Genomic DNA, 25,431 nt, shown 5'->3' with positions numbered 1-25,431 from the left:
GCAAGTGCTAGTAGATTTCATAGCTGAATTCTCAGACTTCCCTGAAGAGAGACGCCTATCACACCCCAAGGCAAGCTCTGGCTGGTCTACGTCGACGGCTTGTCTTACTAAGCTGGGGGTAGGGGTGAAGATCATCACAAAGCTCAGGGAGGAGCATAAACAACAAGGCCGAGTACCTACTGGTAGGAATGTCGGTAGCCAAGTCGTTGGGAGCCACCGAGGTTGAGGTGAGGGCCGACTCGCAGGTGGTAGTCAGCTAGGTAACAAGGAAGTTTGCCATCAAAGTGGGGGAGGTGTAGGACCATTTCAAGTACTTCCATATCCAGCAAATCCTGAAGGGGGAAAACCACAAAGCGACCGCTTGGCAAAGGTCACCTCGGGCCAGGAAGAGAGGCCCCTCTCTCGGATCATACGGTAGCCCAAACGGTTGACACACTAGCTATCAAAATCAACATATCTGTTATCCGGCCTGCACCGTTGGAGTTGGCCAACGATATCGTGAAGTGACTCAACGGAGGTCTGGTCGCAAACAACCAAGAGGAAGCACGAAGGATTACAAATAGAATGGTGCGTTTCACATTGTTGGAAGGAGTCCAATATAGGAGAGGTTTCTCCGAGCCCCTTGAGGTGCTTCTAGTCTAGGCAAGCCTAATACTTCCTGGTTGAGATACACGAAGGGAACAACAAAAATACTCTAGTGGAAGAGCATTGGCCGCTAAGGTCAAGCATGCGGCGTACTACTGGCCCTACTCCCTCTGAGATGCAAAGGACTGTGAAGAAATGCCCTAGCTACTAAGAACATGTGCCCGTTCCCCACTGCCCACTGGAAGAATTAACATCCATCGTGTCCCTTGGCCCTTCGCACAATGGGAGCTCGACCTTATCATCTCGTTTCCCTAGGGCAAGGGAGGAGTAAAGTTTGTAGTAGTAGCAATCGATTACTTCACAAAGTGAGTAGAAGCATGAGCACTGAGATGCATCACGGCCCAGGCGATCACAAGATTCCTTTTGAAATCCATGGTCTGTTGGTTCGGTATTCCTCAGAGCCTCATATCAAACAATGGCAGACAGTTCGACTGCTCACATTATCGAAAGTGATGTGCTGAGCTCAGGATGAAGGCCATGCACGCATCTCCGAGGCACCCACAAGCCAATAGACAGACATAGGTGACCAACAAAACCTTGCTGAATATCCTTAAGAAGAAGTTTGGGGACCAGAATGGGAGATGGGCTGGGGAACTCCCGAGTGTATTGTGGGCCCAATGAACATCCATCAAGACCCCACGGGAGAAATACCTTTCACGCTTGTCTACAGGACCGAAGTTGTGATCCCAGCCGAGGTGGGAATGCCCACATGCCAAGTTCAACACTTTAACCCAGACCACAGCGACGAAGTATTGAAAGGAAACCTAGACCTTCAGGAAGAAAGGCTAGAAGAGTTAGCAAGTTGGACGGCAAATAACAAAAGGAAAGTCGAACAATACTTTAACAAACGAGTCTGACCTCGGGTCTTCATGGTATGAAACTTGGTCCTTAGGCAGATAGGGGTCACCACCCAGGAAGAAGGAAAGCTAGGTCTTCGATGAGAAGGGCCCTTTGTAGTGACAACCCCAACTCTTTCTGTCTCGGAGGAAAATATTATGCATTTATTATTGTTGATGATTTCTCTAGACATACTTGGGTCATCTTTCTTGCTCATAAAGATGAGGCACATAATGCATTTACCAAACTATGTAAGAGAATTCAAAATGAAAAGGGTTATACTATTTCAAGTATCCGAAGTGATAGGGGAAAAAATTTGTTAATAAAGATACTGAAGCTTTTTGTGATGAAAACGGTTTTATGCATAATTTCTTTGCTCCTCGAACTCCTCAACGAAATGGGGTAGTAGAGAGAAAGAACATATCTCTTCAAGAGATGGCAATAACAATGCTCAATGAGAACAACTTGCCTAGTTATTTTTGAGCTGAAGCGGTAAGTACTGCTTGTTATGTCATAAATAGAGTTAGGTTAAGATTTAAGCTAGATAAAACCCCCAATGAGCTTTGGAATGAGAAAAAAATTCAACATTGGTTACTTTCATGTATTTGAATGCAAATACTTCATTTTGAATGATAGTGATAATTTAGGCAAATTTAATATAAAATCTAATGAAGACATCTTTCTCGGGTATTCTATTAATAGTAAAGCTTACAGAGTTTTCAATAAAAAGACTTTGACTGTACAAGAATTTGTTGATGAAGAAAGAGAAGGTATAAATAAAACAGATAGTCTCAATCTCAACAAAGAGAACACAATAGAGTATGTAAAGATCATCAAAACTTGATGCAAGATGCAACCAAACAGTGAAAACTTGTGAAAGATCATCTATAGGAACAAATTCTAGGAGAACCTTCACGAAGTGTAAGTACTCGATCATCTCTTAGAAATATTTGCAATCATACTGCTTTTCTATCTCAAATTGAACCCAAAAAAATTGATGAAGTACTTCTTGATGAATCTTAGATTTTAACTATGCAAGAAGAGCTAAATCAATTTGAAAGAAATGTTGTTTGGACACTTGTCCCTAGACCTAAAAATCATACTGTTTACTGGAAGAAAATGAATTTTTAGAAACAAGAAAGATGAGTCCAGAGTCATCATTAGAAACAAGGCTTGACTTGTAGCCTAAGGTTTGAATCAAGAAGAAGGAATCAATTATGATAAATATGCACTGGTTGAAAGATTAGAAGCTATTTGAATGCTACTTGCTTATGTTTGTTATAAAGATTTCAAACTTTTTTGAATGGATGTTAAAAGTGCTTTTTCAAATGGTTTTATAGAGGTATATGTTGAGCGGCCTCCAGGTTTTGAAAATCACATTTTTTCAAATCATGTTTTCAAGTTCACAAAAGTACAATATTGACTCAAACAAGCCCCTAGAGTTCGGTATGAGAGACTTAGTGGCTTCTTGACTGAAAAAGATTTTTTAAGAGGAAAAATCGATATAACTCTTTTCATCAAACATGAAAAATATAATATTCTTTTAATTCAGATTTATGTGGATGATATAATATTTGGTGCTACTAATGAAAATATATGCCAAGATTTTGCTAAGAGTATGCAGGAAGAATTTGAAATGAGCAAGATGGGAGAATTTAACTTCTTTCTCAGATTGCAAATCAAGCGAGCAAAAAAAAGAACATTCATTAATCAATCAAAATATATCAAAAAATTACTCAAAAAGTTTGGGATGAAGGTACGAAGGAAATTGGAACACCAATGATCTACCAAACTTGACAAGGATGAAGCCGGAAAGCCAGTTGACTAAAAGGTATATCGAGTTATGATTAGTGCTCTATTATTTGACAGCCAGTAGACCAGATATTATGTTCAGTGTACGCTTATGTGCACGTTTTCAATCATCGCCAAAAGAATCTCACTTGACTACAATTAAGCACATTCTTAGATATCTTGCTAGTACAATTGACCTAGGGTTATGGTATTATAAGTATTCTTATTTTGTTCTAATCATCTACTCAGATGCAGATTATGTTGTTTCATTTCTTAGGTCATGCACTTGTTTCATGGTTTAGTAAAAAGTAAAATTCTGTTGCATTATCTACTTTTGTGGCAGAATATGTTGTTGTGGGTAGTTGTTGTGCTCAAGTTCTTTACATGAAGCAACCAACTTGAGAATTTTAAGCTCATGCACAATCACATTCCAATAAAATGTGATAATACAAGTGCTATATATATTTCAAAGAATCCAATACGACATTCTAGAACTAAGCATATTGAGATTAGATATCATTTTCTTCGAGATCATGTGCAGAAGGGCAATATTATACTAGAATTCACAAGCACACACGATCAATTCGCAGACATTTTCACAAAACCTCTACCAGAAGATAGACTATGCATGATTAGAAGGGAAATATGAATCATGCATGCCATGAATATCTATTTATCATCTCAAATGACTTACAAAAACTTGAGACTTTTAGTCTCATTTCTCAAGTGCTCTTGCTCTTCATATATCAACATGACATCCTTATCTAAAAGATTAGGTAGTCGAAATGAAGAAGTAAGCAAGGATTTTAAATCCTTATTCTCCTGTCTCAAGTCTCCTATTTTTTTGTTAGACTCATAAACAAATCGTTGAAGTATACAAATCTTCTCGTTAAGCTTTTCAACCTAATGAGTTTTGGACTGCAACTGTGGAAAAATGGGATAATGGACGATGAGTATCGAGTATCGAGACTCACAAGTTCATAAATGACTTCTTCATCTGACTTGCTAGTCAGGTCACTCTCATGCTGCATCATGGCACCTATGGTAGATGCAGAAATAACTAGTGGTTGGGGTGCAGTATACCCCATATAGTGAACAAGGGGATTGTTGGAAGAAGATTGCTGAACCATTAAAAAAAATAGGGAATTGGATGTGAATGCAGATGGATTACAGAGAGCAAAGAAGACTTGATGCGAATTAAATAAAACTCAAGACTGATTTTATAAAGATGGAAATGAGAACAAGACAAGTTATTAGTTCTTCAAAACAAACTTAGTCAATATTACAAGATATGCAGGATGCATATTTTATTTAGCTAAGCCAGAGAGATTAACTGCAGACTATCCCTATTTTTCTCGTAAAGGCCGAACCTCTATTGTTAACTGTTGATGTTGACTTTGAATTTATACCCTCTCTCGTTCCAACTCCTCTATTCGTGGTTGTAGGTCATGAGTGTTCTGGTCCACAAATTTCTTCAACTCATTGTTTTCTTGTTTTAATGTTTTATTCTTTCTACTTTTATTAGCAAGCCATTGATGCAACTCAAATATTTGATTGTTAAGCCGATCAAACTCACTCACTCTTGCCAGTAACCTCTGAGACATGGTCGTAATGACGCAGCATATTGAGCACTAGTATTATTACGACGCAGCATATTGAGCACTAGTATTCTTGATCCTGCAAGAACCTCGGTATCAGTCCTGCTTGAAAAATGCATCTATGCTCCTATCATGGTCGTCGGTATCAATCCTGCTTTAAAAATGCATCTCTGCTCCTATCATGGCATTGATGGCCTCATAAGAGAAAATTAGCAGTTGAGGCATAAATTGTTCCTAATTCAAATCTAGAACATTATTGGAAGAATGTTGCTCAGCCATGCTATCGTGGTGAATAAACTGAAACTAGGTTAATAGGCAATGCGAGAATTTGCTCGGTGGGTAGTCAAAGGGTGAAAATAGTCTTTTTACAGAAACCCAGAGCATTAAAATCCCTGTAAAAGGTGTTAGAGTTAATCTAGGTAGGACCCCGAGTGGGGCTCGAGGCCTTGCAGCTTGCGTGAGGGACACAAACGGCCCCATGTTTTGCGGTACTGGTCAGGGACCCAGGCGGCTCCAGGTTTTGCAGCACTTATCGGGACTCGGGTGGCTCTAATTATTCAACACTCTACAGTTTCAACAAATACACTATTTTCATCAGTCCATTGGCATTGCTTACTACGGTTCCTTTTTAATGATGCCAAAAGTGGGAGAAATTTTAGACTAGAACATTAACATATTCTTTCCAATATTTTATTTGTTAACCTTATTATTTATGCTTAGAATTATGTTTATCTATTGCTTGAAAAACTAACACATATTCTCAAGGGGAGCTTAAGTATTACTACAGGCTTCAAAGTTTTGCCAAGTATTTGTCATCATCAAAAAGGGGGAGATTGTTTAACCTAAGGTTTCAATCCTCATATAATTACATATCTACATATAAATTTTGATGATAACAAATGAATTCAAGTATAAAGGAATTTCAACCTCAAGTTGTCTATACAATAAAGTCAAACGCATCAATGAACCAAGCATGAGCAAGAAAGGGAACAAGCTCGCAAATGAAGCTCTTAGAGTAATTTTGTACATCTCATGATAAAACTCAAAATTGAATTAAGGCTCAAAATTATTCTTTTATCATAAAACATCAAATTACATTTTCCACATGTGCATGACATATTTAAAATTTAAAAGTTTGAAATTTGAATTTTTGAAAGATGATTGATTGTCATCTTTCACATGTGCATGTTTTGTTTGAAACTTTTCAAAAGTGAATGATGGTGTTTTCGAAAATTTCAAGAAGGAAAAACTTTGATTTGAATATTTTGAAAAGTGAATGATGTTGTCTTTGATAATTACGGAAAGTAAAACTTTGATTTGAATATTTTGAAAAGTGAATGATGTTGTCTTTGACAATTATAGAAAATTAAACTTTGATTTAAAAATTTTAAAAAGTGAATGATATTATTGTCTTTGACATTTGAATCATTTCAAAGTTGAAAATGAAGTATCATATGCCTATAAATAGCTCATTCGAGATCTTCAAATTAACAACTACAACAACAAGAGCATACGCACATCATTGCAAGTTTTACAACATTCATTCAAAGCTTTCACTCTCTCTTCTCTAAGCATTAAGCATTAATCCTTGTTCATTTTGAGAGAGATGTAGTTTGTGCTGTATTGTTTTTATTCCACTCATTGAGAAGTGCTTTCTAATAATTTACCCTCTTTCAGTTCTTGTATCAGTAAAAGGGTGTGTATAACTCTTGTGCGTGTAGAAGGTGTTCTACACAGGGAATAAACGTTGAATCACCACTTGTAAGGTGATTACAAGTATAGAGAGAGATCTACAAGGATTCTTTGTAGCGGTACTGCTAAAAGGTGTAATAAGTTTCTATCTCCACCTGAAGGAGGTTGAATAGTGGATTTGGAAATTCTCAAGGGGTAGCTCGAGGCGAGGACGTAGGCAGTAGGGCTGAACCTCATTAAAATACTAAGTTTGCTTTGTCTTACCCTTAATCTTTATATTTATTACTGTTTCGTTCATATTTTATATTGTGTATTTGATTTATAATTGCAGATTTTAAAATATAACCCAATTCACCGCCTTTTGTGTTAGTCATCTGGGCAACACATTGTCTAGGGCCAAAGCGTCCTGAGCTCTGCCTTGTACATAGCTAATCTGACACAAGTCCCGTGACTTGCCGACTTTCGAGTTACAAGTCAAGTCACTGGACTTGCCGCTATGCACTGGTTAGGGCCAGAGCCTCCCTAGCTTTGCCCCACCCACAGCCAGTCGGACACAAGTCCCGTGACTTGTTGACCTTCATGCTACAAGCCAAATCTTAGCACTTGTTGCGATGCATTGGCTAGGGCCAGAGCCTCCCGAGCTCTGCGCTACCCACAGCCAGTCGGATACAAGTCCCTTGACTTGCCGACCTTCGTGCTACAAGCCAAGTCTCCGTACTTGCCCCGATACATTGGCTAGGGCCAGAGCCTCTCGAGCTCTGCCCCGCCCACAGCCAGTAGGATAAGTCCCTTGAGTTACCGACCTTCATGTTACAAGTCGAGCCCCCAGACTCGCCTCGGGTTTTGGTTAGGCTAGAGTATCCTGAACTCTGCCTACATGGCCCCTTGGAAAAAAAGTCCCTAGGCTTGCCAAGCCTTGTGGTCGACAAGGCTCAGCCCCTTAGACTCGCCACAGGGTTGAGAGGCCTTGAGGTGAAGGCTAAGCTCGCCTCGTGGTTTACACATAACAGCGCAGACAGAGGTCCCGAAGAAGTTAGTCATGAGACCTATGTCTAAACAAAAATGAAAGGGAGAAAACACAAAAGAATAAGTATGAAGGGGCTCAAAGCCAAGTTGTTGCATTCAAGGTCCTTCTGCACATCCTAGAGGCACCTACACTCCAAGGAAACTCGAGTGAGCTCCACTTTGGTCCTGGCCAACTCCATCTTCAGCCTAGACTCCTTCCTCTTTAGCTTTTGTACCTTCTCCCATAGGAGCACATGGTGTTTCTTCATGGACTCGAGGTCCTCTTTTGCGCTCTAAGGAGAGGGCTTTGATGTCCCGGTTCACCTTGCGAACCTCCAGACGGGAAAGAAGGGCCAGGGGTCAAATTGCCCGGTTCTCCTCCTCATGCTCCCCGCGCTTCTTGAAGATGATGCCTACCAATTGGTTCGTGACCTACAATTGAAGAAGGTGTTAGAAGGAGAAAGGGGAATGCCCCACAAGAGGAGCTAAGTAAAAGGCAAAGCGTAATTGGACAAAGAGGGGCCTCAGCTTCTGGGCTTCCTGCTCAATTGCCTTGGCCTGGGCCTGCTCAAAACCTGGGCCTCTGGTCTGGCACGCCTCTGGTTCGGCATAGGAAGAAGAGGCTACACCTCCAGCTGCCAAGAAGGTTGTGGCAAGTCTTCGATGGACTCCAAGGAGGGACCTGCACTGGAGGGTTCCGGCACATCACCCTCCACCTGTTTGGGGACCTCACTGTCCTTCATGGGTCCCTTAGATACGGCTAGGCCCAAGGAAGTTCTTCGACCTATGAAGGCCCCTCATCCACCATGGGCCGAACCTCCTCCTCAGCCGAGCTTTGTCTGTCTGTTGGAGGGCATGGCTGGGATGCCTCTTTCGGAGAAGGTAGGAGTCCACCTCTAGCTCCGAGGAAGATCGTAGGAGAGGCGGCGAGATTGACACCCGATCATCGCTTAGCTCCACAACAGAGGGGAGCTTGGACCCGCCTCTGTAACGCCCCGACTCCGAGAGTCCGGAGAGTTAATTCATATAACCTGATAATCAACTCCAATAATCCAAATGTATCTCCAATTCCAAGAATATATATACTTCCAAAACTTCAAATCAAATGTAAATACTTTAAATTAATAAACCATACATGCTCACATATCAAATCCTCAGTCCAACAACCCAAATAAAATATCAACTTTTCTCCATGTCTCAAATAACAAATTAGAATAAAATAAAATTAACATAAGTTTCCATAAACCGTCTAAATCCATTGAAATCAACTTAATAAATAAATAACATCCAACAACAGTACTAATACCACAAGATACCCACTATCTATTCATGGATAATCTTGTCTACAAACCTTAATACTGATCCTCAGCTGAACCATCAATGCCATATGAAAATATTATGAAGATTAAGTGGTGAGTTATCAACAACTCAGCAAGCAGAGAGCACATACTAGCATGTAAACATGAGCATTTATAACGTTCAACATGTATAACAAAACATTTACTTTCACAATGCAAAAAAAATATATTTTCTTTCACAATGCATAAATAAAACTTTTTATAAAACATCAGAGCGAAATTTTCAAAAAAAAAAAAACAAACTTGTTCCTAAAAGGAAATCCTTTGGCATATCCAAACTGAAACATTATATTTATATGATCTCATAGCATCACATCGGGAAAAATACCATGTTTAACCCCCGTGGTAGGGTTATAAACCACCATTATACCCGTGACTGAGCCATATTCCATGTTTCACCCCCGTGGTAGGGTTATAAACCACCGTTATACCCGTGGTTGGGCCGTATACCATGTTTCACCCCCGTGGTAGGGTTATAAACCACCATTATATCTGTCCCTGGGTCTTAACAGAAATAGAACGGAACATCATCGGAATCATATCACATTCAGATACAGAATCAGAACTTCATGCCAAGGTTTTCAGATGACACATCACATCAAAACAAAATACTAAATAGCTTAAGATCATTTCACATGTTCGAAATAAATAGAATCCAAAACATCTTAATTTATTCATAGCAAAAACTTTTAGATTTTCATATTCGCTCTTTTTGCATAGTTCAGAAACAGAATGCACAAAATTAGCTCATGTCTACACCAATCATGATAGAAAATATTTTCTCTTATATAGAATTTATACATCTGCAAAACAAACATCTGATGTCGTTTTCAGATTTCTTTTCAAAAACAAATATGCATATTTTCAAAGTCAACCTCATTTTATTTCTTTTATACAAAACTAGTATATGAACCCCGCTTACCTGACTTCCGTGAATTATCAACACCTTGAGTTGGAACTCTAGTAGTGACACCACCTAAACAAAACATATACCCAACATTTAATAAACCAATACAGTAAGCTACTATTTATTGAGTAATAAACCAATACAGTCCCTTCTTAACTCAATAACTATCATAACAATTAAACCCGAACAGTACTCTCTTCAAACCATTCGCATTTAAAACCCAAAACAACCACCTTTTATTAACACCAAACCAACCATAATCATTTCTGAAACCCCAACAGCAACTCCAATGATTAAAACTTACCCCAAACCATACTTCACCTCCAACCTTCAAATAAAATTTTTAGTACAAGCATCAATATTTTAGTCATTCAATAATTCGAGACTTGCATAAAATATCCAATACAACTAGCTCAAAACACCCATAAATTTACACCAACTAGTTTCAATTAAACGCCCAAAACAGTCTCACAGAGCCATCCAAAAATCATACTCTTCAACTTCAAGAATTCCATCACACTCCACCACAATCCAACATATAAAACACCAACACAATATAAATTTATAACTGTAACAGATTGCCCAAAAGCCACTGTAGTAGTGCAAAAATCTTACCCATGCCACACTCAAATCAGTAACATTACTACATTCACAACCAACCACAATATCCAAACCCTACCAAAGGCTTCGGGAGTGACTTACCTAACAGAGTCACGAAAACTTCAAACCACTTCAAACCGACATAACCCATTGTAGTCTATGCCCAGAAAATTCACAACAATCTCTAGTGAAAGAGAAAGTGACCTACGCAAGGAAAGCTTGAGAGAGTTTGAGTGTGTGCATACGGCAAGCAAAACAGAGTGGTTTGTGTGTGTAAACAAAACAGGGCAAACCCGCATAGAAGAGAGGCCTGCGCGGGTAAACCAGAAGAAAAGGAAGAAGAAGAAAGAAATAAAAATTAAAAAAATGAAAGAGAGAAGCCGGATTGAGAGAAGGAATTACCAACGGTTGTTCAAGAAAAAAAAAACAGCAGTGGAGTCAAAAGCTGAAGCTCCAACACCCGGGTTGAACTCACGGTGAAGGGATAGAGAAATTGAGAGGAACCGATTGAAAAGGTCTACAGAAAGGTGTGAGTGCGTTTCTTGAGCGTGATAAGAGGTAAAACAACTACAAGAGTTATGGGTTTGGTGCGCACGGTTTGAGCGATATGCGGAAATGCAGTGCAGTGGGAAGAAACCGTGCAGAAGAAAAGTAGTGCAACAGAAAAGGGGAATTAAACACTCACCAAAACGATGCCAATCGAGTCTCTCATCAAGTGCTCGTGGGCCGGCTTCGTGAAACTGGACTGACTTCAAAGAACTGGGCTTAGAGCCCGAATGTTACAGCCTCCCCTTGAAGGGGCAACATCTTCCTGATTGATAGCCACCAAGATGGAAAAAGGGGTCGGGTACCTCGTCGCAGCCATGGGCAGAACGGTCAGAAGGGCCTCCTGAGCAAGTGTCTCCTCGAACGAGACAAAATATTCCATGACCACGATCCCACGAGGGGCAGGTTGAGTGAAGGCGGTGAATAGGGCAGCCTAGAAGACTTTGTCATCTTTCTCCTCTTTGACGATAAACACCTGCGGGACAGATGCCGATAGAATGGACAATGAGGCGAATGTCGAACGTTGTGCCCTACTCCTAATAGACCCCCAATTAGGTAGAATTGGGACTTCAGGGCACTCGGGATGCGTGCGCTTTGATCCCCCACCTCACTCCTAGTAGACCCTCGAGTAGGAGGAACTGGGACCTCAAGGCTTATGGGATGCCTGCACTGGGATCCCTCGACCACTCTCCTTGAAGCCTTGTGGGGAAAGGGGGGTTAGTTCCTTTGGCTCAGCTTTGGAACAAGCCCTCTCTGCTCTAGGACCCCTCCTACATCACTTCGGGGAGCCCTGCCTGCCTCGTCATGAACCACCTTTGGCCGTTTCCTTCTGTTGCCTGTCGTAGGAGAAGTTGAGTCGTGCTTCTGACCCCAAAGGGATGAGGGGTCCCCCTTGATGTCTAGCTCGAGCACGTACGAGCGGTCGGGAGCGGTCAAAAAGCTCCAGATATTGACCTTAGATAGCACCACATCGGTCTCCACGTCATAAGGGTGGGCCGATACCCAGGATAGCATCGTCACTAACTTGGCCTCTTCCATTCGAGACAAGTCGAAGGATTGGCTCTTGGCAATAGGGACATATGCCCAGACGGCCTGAATGTGAAACTGCATGTGATCCTTTTCTCCCTGGGGGTACTCCCATACCGAGCCCGAAATAGAGAAAAGCTTTCAATACCAATCCTTGATATGCGAGTGGAACGACTAGAGGCTGGCAATGCGCCTCCCAACTGTGCGTGCCTGAAAGCTGCACAAACTCCCATCGAGGCGCAGCATATGTTACACTGACAATAACTCCCGAGCTGTCAACTCGGGATACTCCTCCGAGCCGGCACTGAGCACCTTCCTATAAATGATGCAACTGGCCATTTGGAGTTGATAGGCATTCGGGTGAAGCTGCATAGGGGCCAACCCCAAGAAGCTAAGGACGTCATGAACTGGAGCGGCAAAATGGAAGGGGAAACCTGATAGCGAACATGAGGGGGTAGAGTGCCATGCGGCCTGCCATCCCTTCAGCATCCACGATAGCCACGCAGTGCCCTGGGACTTCTAGAACCACCGAAGCAAGGATATTGTATTTCGCCCTAAACGCATGGAGGCTGTCTTGGGAGATCGATGACTCTTAGCTCTTCCCGGCAAAGTACAGGGGCTTGGGCTTCATGGCCTTCAAAGCAGTAAAACAAGATGGCCAAGGATGTGGGTAGATGCACCCCCACAATCGGGAGACATAAGGACCGCATAAATCGATGCAATGCCCCCATTGGAGGCCCAACAGGTGCACAGTCCAATGAATGGCCCAGGACATGGGGTGACTTGCCCCACCCGATCCAACCATCGGGAGACGTGGGGATCGTAGAAATTGAGGTGAAGCCCGCATTGAATGACGTGGGTAGGTGGCATCGAGAAGCTTAACCGGCGCGTGGAGAGCATAGGCTAATGAATAGCCCGAGGCGTGGGGAGAGGCACCCTCCTGAATTCATCAGTTTGGGAAGTTGGAAAGACAACGAGAGTCGAAGTGCCTTTATGTTAACGACGGGGGAATGACTGCGAGCAATATGCCCAAGGAAGGCACGACAAGAATGTTTTGAATTCCCACATGTGTGCGAGGAATTGACGGGGTCGGGCCAGGCCGGGAGAGTAGGCCAGGCCAATGAGGCTCGAAGAGTCTCGGGGCCAGTGGACAAGGGCTGGGCTAGGTCGGCCCAAGAGGGGAAGCGACCAAGCATAGCGCGCTAGCTAGAGAACAGAAGACAAGACTGTCTGATACCATTACTGGCCGACATTCAGGGACATGCCCTGTCCATAAACCCTAGCATCCAGACAGGTCAGAGAGATGGATGTAGCTAACTAGAACCACGCTGCATTTAATGGGATGGAGACGGGCATGCCACAATAGGGAGCCACTCCACATTTCCACATTTAATGCATCTCGAGGCTCGTCACACAACAACGTGCCTCTTAGGGTGTTAGTGATAGCTACAGTCAGGTTTGGTAGAATTGTTGTATAGCAGGGAGTTGGTAAGAACACCCGACCCTAGTACGGAGTGGCACACCCACCATCTCCACCTCGGGGATCACTCTGGCCAGGTATAAATACCCCCCCAGCCAAGGGAGGGGTTCAGACTCTTTCATACTTCAGCTCACATTCTCTCTGATTGAATACTTCTTTCTTTCACTTCATCCCAAGAACTAACTAAGGCATCAGAGATACCACGGCGCATTGAGCCCCCCCATTCTTTATCTTAACAAGATCCAGACCGAGCTCGGCAGCAAGGAGTTTCTCAGGCCGCCAAACACGACATCAACGTGGAGAAAAAGAACACGACTAGGCTTTGTTGTTTCTCTGGTTTTGGGTGGTAAAACAGGGGCTTACCATATGGGGTTGTCCATGGCTTACGGTGGACTAGGGCGGTTTGGTTGGTTTATCGATTGCTCAAAACTGCGTGGTAGCGGTGGTGTCTTGGGTTGAGCTACGGTGAGCGTTGGTTGTGTGTGTGGAGGTTGCTAAAATCTAGTCTGTCTCGGTGGACGACCTGCAGCTTGGGGCGTGAGTCAGTTTTTGGGGAGGAGGTGGCAGCCAATGAGTGGAGACTGTGAGCTATGAGGGAGGAAGGGATAGTGGTTGGTTTTCGGCATGTTATAAGGTTTAGGGGAGGTCGTTTGTCTAAGCAAAGGGTTGTTGTGCGTGAGTGAGGTCTCTTGTAGCGTGCTAAGGGTAACCAGGGAATTAAAGTGGACTTGAATAAGAATGTGATTCACGTACTGTGCATGGAGTTCAGTATATGTATGTGTGTGTATATATATATATATATATATATATAGGGAATCGGTTGAGGAAATTTAACGTGAAGCGATTTGTAAAGTTATAACTCTGTTGGGATAGACTTCTATTGGGTGTGAATTTGTAAAGTTGTATTATGAAGAGGAATGTAGAATAGTAATTGTGTTTGGATTTGAACACTTTCATGTGCTTGGAGTTTATAATAAACCAAGCCTTAATTCTTAAAGTCTAAAATAAACATAACACATACAATAAAATTTTTATGGGCTTTTAGAAAAGTTCTTGAGGTATTACCAATTAGTTAGGGCCCACTTGATCTATTAAATGGGATTTAACTCATTTATTGAGATTCATACTTTCTTTGAACAATTTCTGGGCCGTGACCTATCTAAAATAATCAAATAAACCTCAATTGGGCTTCTATAATTCTTGGTCCATTAACTTAATTTAGGTCCAATGAAATTATCCATAATTTATCTCTAATAATATTGGACCGGGTCGATACACAAATAATGGACTTTAATTATCTAAACTAGTTAATGTGTGTTAATCCTAATTTTATGATCAAGTTATTAACCTTGTGGTGCTAATTCCAAAATCTCACTTCGTAGCTTTTTTTTTTTTTGTTTTAAAGGACTCGCTTCATAGCTTGTCACCTATACAAAGCAATGTACATTATTAAACTTTTTACAAAAACATGTCATAATATTCTAGTTAATTAAATACATTCTATAGAAAATAACTTAATAATTGTTCAGTTTTATACAAAACTATGAAATACGAAATTATTTAAATACCCATAACATGTTAGATTATTGTCCAAATTTGTCAAAATAACGGAAAATTCGATTCGGTAATTAGAGTTGGTCATATTTAAAAATCAAGCCCTTGTGATTTATTGTAATTTAATCATAAAATTAATACATAGTAATATAATTTTAACTTTGTAAGGGGGTTCTCCCCCATTGGCCCGTATAGCAAGCCCATGATGGACCACAGGGGAAGCAAGTTAGAGAACCTGGCCAAGCCCAGTCAAGCCCAATGACCCTCTAATAAAAGGAATCAGAGGGTCTTTGTAGAGTACTCAGCCCACGAGCAAAATCACCCACGAAGCAACCCACGCGTTGCGAAATCGGATGGCAGGGGCAGATTAGACTCGTCGCCCTGACACCACCCCGATGACACCCTACCCTAGGGAACTTGTGCAGGCAGGTGGGCTGAAAATATAAAAAACACTTGATCTCCTGACAGCAGGCATGGAATGACTTAACAGGGAGCGTCCTCAGGGAAAAGTGAGTCTGAGAGCCACACCGCATTGATGGTGCTACTCCCTAGACTGTACGCTGCATTAATCACACCGCTCCAGAAGCCACGCGAATTAAAGAACTCCGACTAAGTGAACAGTTGAAGTGACATGGATTCCCCGAAGCCAGGTATGAGTCGTCCCCACCCAAAAACCTAGGATAAAAGCCGAACCCTAAGTATGAAGAACTTTCTCTGATTCCATTAAGCTCATGCACGAACTACTAAGAAGATATACTAACTTTAGCATCGGAGACTCCCAGGCCTCCACCAAGACCCCCCTCATTCTTCGTGTCTTCTCAATGGTGCTAAAGCAAGACTCAAGACCCAAGTTGTTGGAACCTAGCCCAAAGGCCTAAGAAATACCATGTTAACAATGATGTCGTCTGTGGGACCTCTATAGACTACACGTGTCCTTCGTATACAGGTGACAACCTGTTCTTAGACAACTCGGGGACAAGAAGAAATGATGTCAACAAACATGGAAGTGAGGCTCATTGCAATGGAACAACATGGAGGAAAGCTCACTACCGAGGTGAACACCCTCTGAAAAGAGAACAGGATGCTCAGAGTAGCCACCAACGCGCCAAAAAATGAAGCAGAACAAAGTAGCAGTGAGCACATAGGATCCAGAAATGTAGGAGGAGGAGGTGACGTGGAGGAGGAAAGAGAAAACTTGCAGGACGAGTTGCAACATTAAAGGAAAATAAGAAGAAATAGCGAGAAAGATGGGCACATCGTCATCAGTAGACCAATTGCTAACCAATACGGGCCTACCTAACACCGAGGAGGTGATGGCTATGCCCCTACCAACAAAGTTCCTGGTTTCGCTCATGGACATGTACGATAGGGCTAGAGACCCCCTTGGCCTTGAACACTTAGAGACCTTCAGAGCCCACATGACCCAGCATAGTTTCTCGGGAGAAATGGCTTGCAGAGCTTTCCCGTAGACTTTGAGGGGGGCGGTGAGAGTATGGTTTGGGTCTTTGGCACCCGGATCCATAGACAGCTTTGGGGAGCTAGTCCGCTTATTCCTCACACAATTTATGGTGAGTCAGAGAATAAGACGCCCCACGACGTACCTCCTCACCATCAAGCAGGGAGAAGACGAAAGTCTGAAGACATACCTATCCAGGTTCAACAAAGAATGAATGACTACGGATGACCTGAACGAGAAGATAACTTTGGCGGTGCTTTTAGGAGGAGTGAGGCCGCCATCCCAATTCATGGCAGAATTGGCAATGAGAACTCTTGGCACATTGCGAGAATTCATGGATCAAGCCGAAAACTTTACTAATGCCGAGGACACACTTTTAGCCTTAACCCAGTCGAGGAGGAAAAAACTGGAACAAGCAAAATAGGAAGGGAAAGCACTGACCAGAGGCAAGGTTTACGAGAAGCCAAAGAAAGGGCCATGCGACAACAGAAGAGAAGAAGCCCTACGAAGGGACTAGGGCTTTGATTTGACCTGCTGACGCTCGCCATCCAAAAACATGACAGCCAATCAACCAAAAAAGAAGATTGCAAGAGAACTAGCTGCCGTTATTGCACCTACCATCAGTCCAACACTCATAACAATGAAGATGAAGTTCACCATGAGGAGGTGGGGGTGTCCTCTATTTGCACAATGACGCCCTAGTCGTGACTATGCTGGTCGCCAACTTCACCACTTGGAGGATCCTTATAAACAACGATCGCTCTGCAGACATCTTATTATGGGAATCCTTTACCTGGATGGGGGTAGATGCCACCTGACTCTAACCAGCCCCCATGCCACTAAAGGGTTTCTCCAGGCATATGGTTCAGCTGATCGGAACATCCACATTGTCCATCTTGGCGGGCAGCACCCCCTTGATAGCCTTTGTCATGGTCAACTCCCTGGTAGTAAAGGCTCATTCATCATACAACGCCATAATCAATAGACCCACTCTTAACAGTCTAGGGTCGGTAACATCAACCTACCACTTGAAGATGAAGTTCTCGACCTCTTAGGGGGTGGAAGAAATTCAAGGAAAATAGGTTCTGACGCAAGAGTGTTACACCCAGGAACTGAAGCGAAAGGATGGCAAGATGCACATGATCCACGCCTATAAGAAGTCGAGCATCAATGGAAGTTTTGTGGCAAAAGAACTTGATGACTTGAAATTTATATTTCCATGTCAATAGTGTAAATTATATTAATGAAAATGTGAGTTTTCAGGGATAAAATACGTCTCACCTATCTTGACTCATTACTCCAACAATGACATCCACCAACATAATCTCCATCAACGAAATCTCCATCAACGTATCTTCATCAATGAAATCTCCATCGACGACTACTTACCTCCCGTGAGACATCAAAGGGGTTTGTTACGCCTAAGACTGCTTTATCCCTCTCACAGTGGAGAGCGGGCCAGCCCATGGCTGCCCAACATTTACCTTCCTCATGAGCCTCAAAAAGCAGGAGCGGGTCCAGTCCCAAACTAGCCGGTAACTTATCTCACCGTTGGAGGTGAAGGGCGACATGCACCTTAAGGCCATCTCGTCCCTCCCGCGACGGAGAGTGGGTCTAGCCCCTCGACTGCCCAACAACATACGCCGACCTCTGCCACGACAAAGAGTGGGATCAGCACCAGCCTAACCCAACACTTACCTTCCCCTTGGTATCAATGGGTCAGAACGGGTCCAGTCTCAAACTACCCATGTGGATTAAAAGGTGGGCCGGCGGCCCCACCTCCCTCACACGAAGAACAGGTCCAGCTTCTTAGTTGTCCGACAACTTACCCGGCTCCCATCACGATAAAAAGCAGATTGGCTAGTCAGTTGTCCGACACATACCTCCTCGCGAGGTACCAAAGGGATGCGTTATGCCCAAAAGCTGCTTTATCCCTATCACGGTGGAGAGCTCAACCAGCTCTCAGCTACCCAACACTTTGCTTCCTCGTGAGCGTCAAGAGGCAATTGGACTAGTAACTTATCTCCCCGTGGGAGGTAAAGGGCGAGATGCGCCTTAAGGCCATCTCGTCCCTCCTGCGATAGAGAGTGGATCCAACCCCTCGACTGCCCGGCAACTTACCCCAATCTCCGCTACAATGAAAAGTGGAATCAACGTTAGCCTGACCCAATACTTAACACTCTTCGCCCAGTGCACTCCCCAAAGCATGGGAATGAAAAGCTAAAAGCAAAGAAAAGAAAGAAGAACCCAAGAAGAGAGAAAAAAACATGTATGAGAGGAACTCCATTAACATTATTGCAAAGTACTTCCAGGAGTCACTTGGCATCACATACTTCTCCTCCATCCTCTTCAACCCCCTATGAGCAACCTCATGCTGAGTTTCGAGACTCTCAATTTCACCCTTTGAGCAACCTCATGCTGAGTCTTGAGACTCTCCATTACACCCAAAAGGCTAAGTTGGACAAGATCTCTCCGCTTGGTCCAACTTAGCTACATATCCCTAACAATGCTTCTTGGTCTCCTTCAGCTCCACCTTCAAGCGAGCCAACTGATCCTAACCACTGTCCCTCTCTTCCTCCAATAGCTTGGCCTTGAGGTAATAGTGGGCTATCTCCTACTTTGCTTTCGTCATATCACTTTGAAGGTGGATTGGATCCTCATGATAAGCAAAGACACTCCACTCTAATGAGCGGGAGCAAGTGTCCACGTGGGCAAAGGCAGCCTCTACCTTATTCCTCTTAACCATCACCTTGATGACCACTTAGTGGGCTTGAATTGCAAAGACCACAACACTCATACCTCTTCTTCTAGCTCGGCCCTCCCATCAACAATCTAGGCAAACAATGAGTCAACTCTCTTACATACCAATGAAAGTCGATTAATAGAAGGATGATACAAGAAACTAGACCAAAGAAGAGCACTAAGAAAGCTTATCGAGGTTAGGAATTTCTAAACTTGTTGGCTGTATTGCGAACATACTTAGCCCTAGTGTTATTAATACTCGGACAGGACTCAGAAGGACGGGAATTAAAAGGATGAGATCCGGAGGATCCGGGCAATTTGAGGAGCCATGTCTTCCTCTCGGAGAGGTCGGACTCAAGCTTTTTAGTTGCCCATGCTAGTAGGAAGGAAGGGGAGAAGGAACTCGAGGTGAGAGATCCAAACGCCCAGGCGCATTAGTTATCTGCTCACCCAGATCTATTGCATCACCCATGGGAGGAGTTGATGGCACGGTTTCCTCCTTTGCCATTGGCAAAGCAACCTTAGGCTCAGAGGAACTGCTAAAAAGGGAGGAATGTATCAAGACCCTATCCTTACTCAGATCCACGACCAAGGGATTATTTTGGGACAAACCCCTAGGGATAAAGGGAAGAGTTAGCTTCTTACCACCAGAAATTGTGGAGGGAATAGAGCTAGAAATGGAGGCACTACCATCAACACCATCTAGTAAGCGTCCATAGCCGGGCCAAGGAGTACCTCGGAGGTGGTCGTGCATGCCCTAGCATCATCATCCAAGGAATCAGGCACCTCCGCAACGTCTTCAAAGGGCACACCAAGAACAGGTTCGTGAGAACCCCTTGAAACAAGTTTGAGGAAGGTCGACAAAACGACCATCTAAAGTTCTTCCTCATCCCAACTAGAGGCATCAGCTAGCCCCCGATCACCTAGTGGGGTAAAGTGACCAATGAGGGTGACGGAGCAGACTGGATGAAGAACAGTAAAAACCCATTGCTTTCACAAAATTGAACTCCTTATCCGGGCTAGGTGGTCACGCCGAATCGATCCACAAGCCCCCGATGATGACAAATGGAAAGGGAACTGCACTCTTAGATCCTGAGCTACTGATAACTCCCATTGGGACATGAACCGGGCGAGGTTTTTTCCCCTTCCTCCACTCGAGTGCTAGAAGTTGTGGCCACTAACCGGCGATCTTTCCGGCATCACCAAGAACCAGTCGATGTTGACTCTAGTAAACAAATTATAAGTCCAAACCACCTTCTGGTGTCCCTCGAAACAGGAGTAGACTTTCTTTAGGCGAGCCTGCAACCGGTCGGGCAGGTTCAAGGAAAACTCTTTCTCGTCTAGGACAACCCCCCCACATGGCTCAAACGGAAAACTCTTGACGGGCGGCCTCACGGGTAGGAAATTCCCAACCATGACCCAAAACAAAAAAGACCCTTTTAAACCAGATCTTAACACAAGAAAACCGGGGTTCCAAGCGGGTTACCTGATATTTGATACGGGACCAAAAACCACACAAGTTGCCATCATGGCACTGTATCGTGTGGGTATAAAAAAGTCCGTGGCATTTAGGTCCGGGTACTCCTCATCCTCAGCTCCCAGGACAAGGCACCAAACAATGCAATATGACAGGAGAATCCTCCATGTATTAGGATGGAGCTGCGAAGGGACCAATGTAATATAATCCAGAACATCCCAAACGGGATGACTAGATGGGAGTCACAGTCTGTTCGAAAACATAGAAGGATACAATGTGACCTTCTTAGCATATCCCTACGAGTTAATGGCACCATGGCGAGCTCCTGGTACTTCCAATATGATGGAGTCAGGCACTTCGTAGGAACTCCTCACTGTGTCCAGGTCCAACGAGGTGGTGGCTGTAGACCAATGGTACCCCTCAAAATACTAAGGGTTGTTCTTACTAGAGGCCTCAGGGTTCCAGGGAGACCATTCGGGATGTGACAAATGTAAGCCTCAAGATGAAAAATGGGAGGTGTTCTTGGGCGCCATTAGCAATAGAAGGAAAGATTAGAGAATGAAAAGCTAGTGGTTTTCAAAGAAAAGGCAAGAACAAGTGGAGAGCAATAGGAAATAATTGAAAAAAGATAGGACTTGGGGTTTGAATAGGAGGACACTGCCGATTAGATGGTTCCTAGTAGGAGAGTGACAAGTGATTGAGCTGAATTATTGCATATTTTATACACTAGAACAAATAGATTTCAATTATTATTGGTTTTAGATGGATAAATGGTTAAGAGGCATAAATTTGAGTTGTGGCTTAAATTGGTTAATAGCATGGTTTATACTTAATTTTATAACTTAAGATTTAATTGGGCAATATTTCTTTACGTGCACAACACATCTTTAATATTTTTTTCTTCCTTTTAATTTTTTTTCATCTTTTTTCTACTTGTTGAGATAGGCCAAAACGCAAGCTAGGAAGACACTGGGCAACGCACGAAGACACGAGGCTACTTCTGGGGAACATAAAAGAGAAATACACAGGGGACGAACGCACGTAGCTTGAAGAAACTCAAGGGGTCCAACTGCCGCTGCCCACCCTCCCTCCACTGTTTGCCACCTCCATCTCCAACCATCTAGCTTACTCTTTATTCTTGAGTTTTTTATTTATTTTTAGCTTAATGTTTATGGTGGATTTTTGAGATCATAGGCTTAGAACCATTCAATTTGGGCATTTTATTTCCTGCTTGTTTAACATGATGTTAATTTTTTTTGTTGCTCTTTTAAACTTCCATTAGAGAGGTATTACAATGGTTATGGATTGATTTAGTGAATTTTCTGATTTGAATACAAGGATGAACCCTAGAATCTTGATTTTAGGGCTTTTCAATTTCCAGCTCGTGTTACATCAATTATTTTCTAATCTATCTTAGTTCTTGGCTTAGTTTTGTTAATCTCTTAGTTCCATTAGACATTAGATTGATTAAGGTTTAATTAGAGCTTAATTAATTTTGATTCTACTAATTAATTTTTTGTTAATTAAGATTGCTTAGTTTAGTTGGTTTTTTGATTGTTTAATTTCAATTTGTTAGATTTAGTTGTTAATTTTGAGTCTTACAATTAGTTTGGCAATTTTTGTTGGTTAGTAGGGAGGTAACTTAGATTTAAGTTTTTGTTTTTCCTCATTAGTTGGTTAATGTTTGATTAGTTAGCTTGCTTTATAATTTGGTGTTTAAGTAGTTCTAGATTGAATGTTTAATGTGTTGTTAATTAAATTAGTCTATTAATTTGCTTCTTGGTTAATTAATTTTAGCGAGTTTAGTTTAGTTATTAGTTTACTGCTTTGTATCTTGGTCCTTTACTTTTCCTTGCAACAGTAAAAAATCCAAAAATATGAATCTATTTCACGACTAGTGCCCTTTTTATTTCCATTGCACTTTTTCATTCATTGCACATATCACTACTTTTATTTTCTCTTTGTGAATATTTTCACTATTTTACAAGAGTTTGATTCTAAGCAACTTTTCCCAAGGAGACGATCTAGGAATTTTATTCCTAATTATTACGCAACACCCTCTTACACTTGGGACAACCTTTGTACTGCTTATTTTTTAATGAGTTGAGTGTCACCGGAGAGGAAATTGGTAAGATTATTCAAAATTCAAATGCTGAAGATCAAGACACAGCTGCCACAATCCCATGATTTCCATAACAGCAATATCCATAGTGATTTGCTGTTAAACTAGTCCTTCCTTCGTATTTTCTTTCCTTTTGTATTTTTCTGTTTCCTTGTACAACCCTTGACTCTTGATTGTTTACTTGTAAATTGTACAACTCATTCTTTAAATATACATGACCAGCCACGTTGTCTGTTGTGGTGAGATTTCTCAATTCCATTGATTCTTCTTTTTCTACCTGGTACCAGAGCATCCAAACATGTCTTCCGCATCTATCAGTGTTGGCAATTTTGTCACACTATGACTCAAACCAGAATACTACTATCTATGGCGTGAACAAGGTCTCACCATAGCCGAAAGTAAGGATCTCGTTAGCTACCTCCTTGGTGAAACGCCTCAACCACCTGCCATACTTCCAGTAGTAGAAGGCTCTACCGCTACACCCACAGCGAATCCAGAATACCAACGTTGGAAGACTGCAAATCGTCTCCTTCAAGGATGGATTACTGGGACTCTTATAGAAGAGACACTTGGTCTCTTGATTAGCCTTGAAACCTCTGTCGAGTCTGGCCAACCCTTAAAGAAGCCTACACACAGTCATCTCAAGAGAGACAATTTCAACTCACTAAGCAACTTACATACTTGAAAAGGGAACCATAAACTTCTCTCAATGATTACATTCGCAAATTCAAGAGCATTTGTGATAGTCTAGCTGCCATTGGCCATGGGGTAAGTGACAAAACCGAAGTGTTTTCTTTGCTCACAGGACTTGGAGCATGCTATGAGCCTTGTACCACCTCAATGCTCAAGCCTCCAATGCCAACGTATGGTGAAGTTTTTCCTCTACTCCAGAGCCCTGAGACTTGCATAAGTTTCCTCACTCTTGAGCCAACTCCCTACACAACATTCTTTGGGTAGGCTAACTCTTCCAGGTCCTCTAACAAAGGAGGAAGAAATACCAATCACTTCTCTTCCAAAGGAAAGGGTTTTGCACCGGCCTACTAGTCTGCTTCTAAGCCTCGAAATCTCAACAACTTTGGAAATTCAGCCCCTTGTGAGACAAATTGAGACACCACTTGTCAGATCTATGGTAAGCGTGGGCATGCTGCTATTCGTTGTTGGCACCATTTGAATCATTCCATCCAACCAGACAATCTACCTCAAGCCTTCTCAGCTCTTAATCTTGATACTGAAACCAGTCATGAGGAATGGACGTCCGACACAGGTGCCTCGTCACACACGACTTCTCATGAAGGTAACTTAACCAATGTTGTCCATACACTGGTTCTGATCATGTTCTTATTAGCAATGGAGGATTTTTATGTATAACCCATGTGGGTGATACTTCCATTGGATCTAGTGACACTCAGATTGTTTTGCATAATGTGCTTTTAGTTCCTAGGTTAGAAAGGAACTTACTATCCATTGGACAACTTACTTCTGATTATCCAATAAATTGTGAATTCACTAACAGTGGCTTTGTGGTAAAGGACCGAGTAACAAGTCAGGTGCTGATGAGGGGCATCTATATTCTATTCACGCATCTCCAGAAAGCTCTTTTCTCCACTAGATTTCGAGCTGTCCCTGAAGACGTATGGCATCTCGGCCATCCTCAAGCTGCTGTGGTTGCACATCTCCTTCAATCTGGATTAATTCAAGTTATTTCCAATAAAGCAACTCAATTATGTGAAAGTTCAATTAGGAAAATTATCTAAACTTCCATTTTCTAGTTCATCTTCTAAGACTACTGCACCCTTTGATAAGATTCATGTTGATTTGTGGGGACCTGCCCCAATTACTTAATGAATAAATATCGTTATTATGTAGCTATTGTCGATGAATTCACCATATTTATTTGGTTAATTCCTTTAAAGATGAAGTCTGATTTTTTCTCTCAATTGCTCTTATTCGAGAAATATGTTGTATGTCAATTTGATAGCCATATTATGATAATCCAAACCAAAGGGGGAGGTGAATTTGTTAATCACTCTTTTACCAAAAAGGTATTGGGTTGAGGCATTCACCACTGCAATGTTCTTGATTAATAGAATACCAACATTAGTGCTACAATGGGATAGTCCTTTTCTTCAACTTCATGGTCATACACCCGATTATGGCTCCCTGCTCACCTTTGGTTGACGCTGTTTTCCTTACTTATGGGACAATAAAGGTAGTAAGTTTGATAATAAATCTCTACCTTGTGTTTTCATGAGATACAATGATAGGTACAAAGGGTACCGATGTTTTTACCCTCCAACAGGTCAAGTTTTCATCTCTCGCCATGTGGTGTTTGACTAATCTATTTCTCCATTTAAAGTTTTGGATATGCACAAGGTCAGCTCTCCTGAGCCCACAGTCACCACCTTCAAGGAATGGATCAACGCTATATCACCATCACGTATCGATATAACTAGTACAAGCGCACCTCTAATAAGCTATACCGATACACTTGTGATTGATTTACCTTTACAACAACCCATCGTCCTTTCTGATATGATGCAGGAATCCACGCCTATAAACTCATCTCCAATTAATTTGCATTGTCTCTACCTATAA

At 42.4% G+C, this 25,431-nt stretch overlaps 1 long non-coding RNA gene across 1 annotated transcript in view; it reads right to left on the bottom strand.

The window, feature by feature from the left end:
* Window positions 1–10,858, bottom strand: part of LOC121243753 — a 44,875-nt gene extending 34,017 nt beyond the window's left edge. The window contains exons 1-2 of the long non-coding RNA XR_005936245.1: window positions 10,836–10,858; window positions 10,536–10,637 (exon numbers count right to left, since the gene is read on the bottom strand). This is a non-coding gene — a long non-coding RNA (uncharacterized LOC121243753). The remainder of the gene's footprint in view (window positions 1–10,535; window positions 10,638–10,835) is intronic.
* Between the last annotated feature and the right edge of the window lie 14,573 nt (window positions 10,859–25,431).

Source organism: Juglans microcarpa x Juglans regia, chromosome 8D, assembly GCF_004785595.1.
Source record: "Juglans microcarpa x Juglans regia isolate MS1-56 chromosome 8D, Jm3101_v1.0, whole genome shotgun sequence".
NCBI lineage: Eukaryota > Viridiplantae > Streptophyta > Magnoliopsida > Fagales > Juglandaceae > Juglans > Juglans microcarpa x Juglans regia.
The sequence above is the reverse complement of the archived record's forward strand: the minus strand, read 5'-3'. Positions and strand labels throughout refer to the sequence as shown.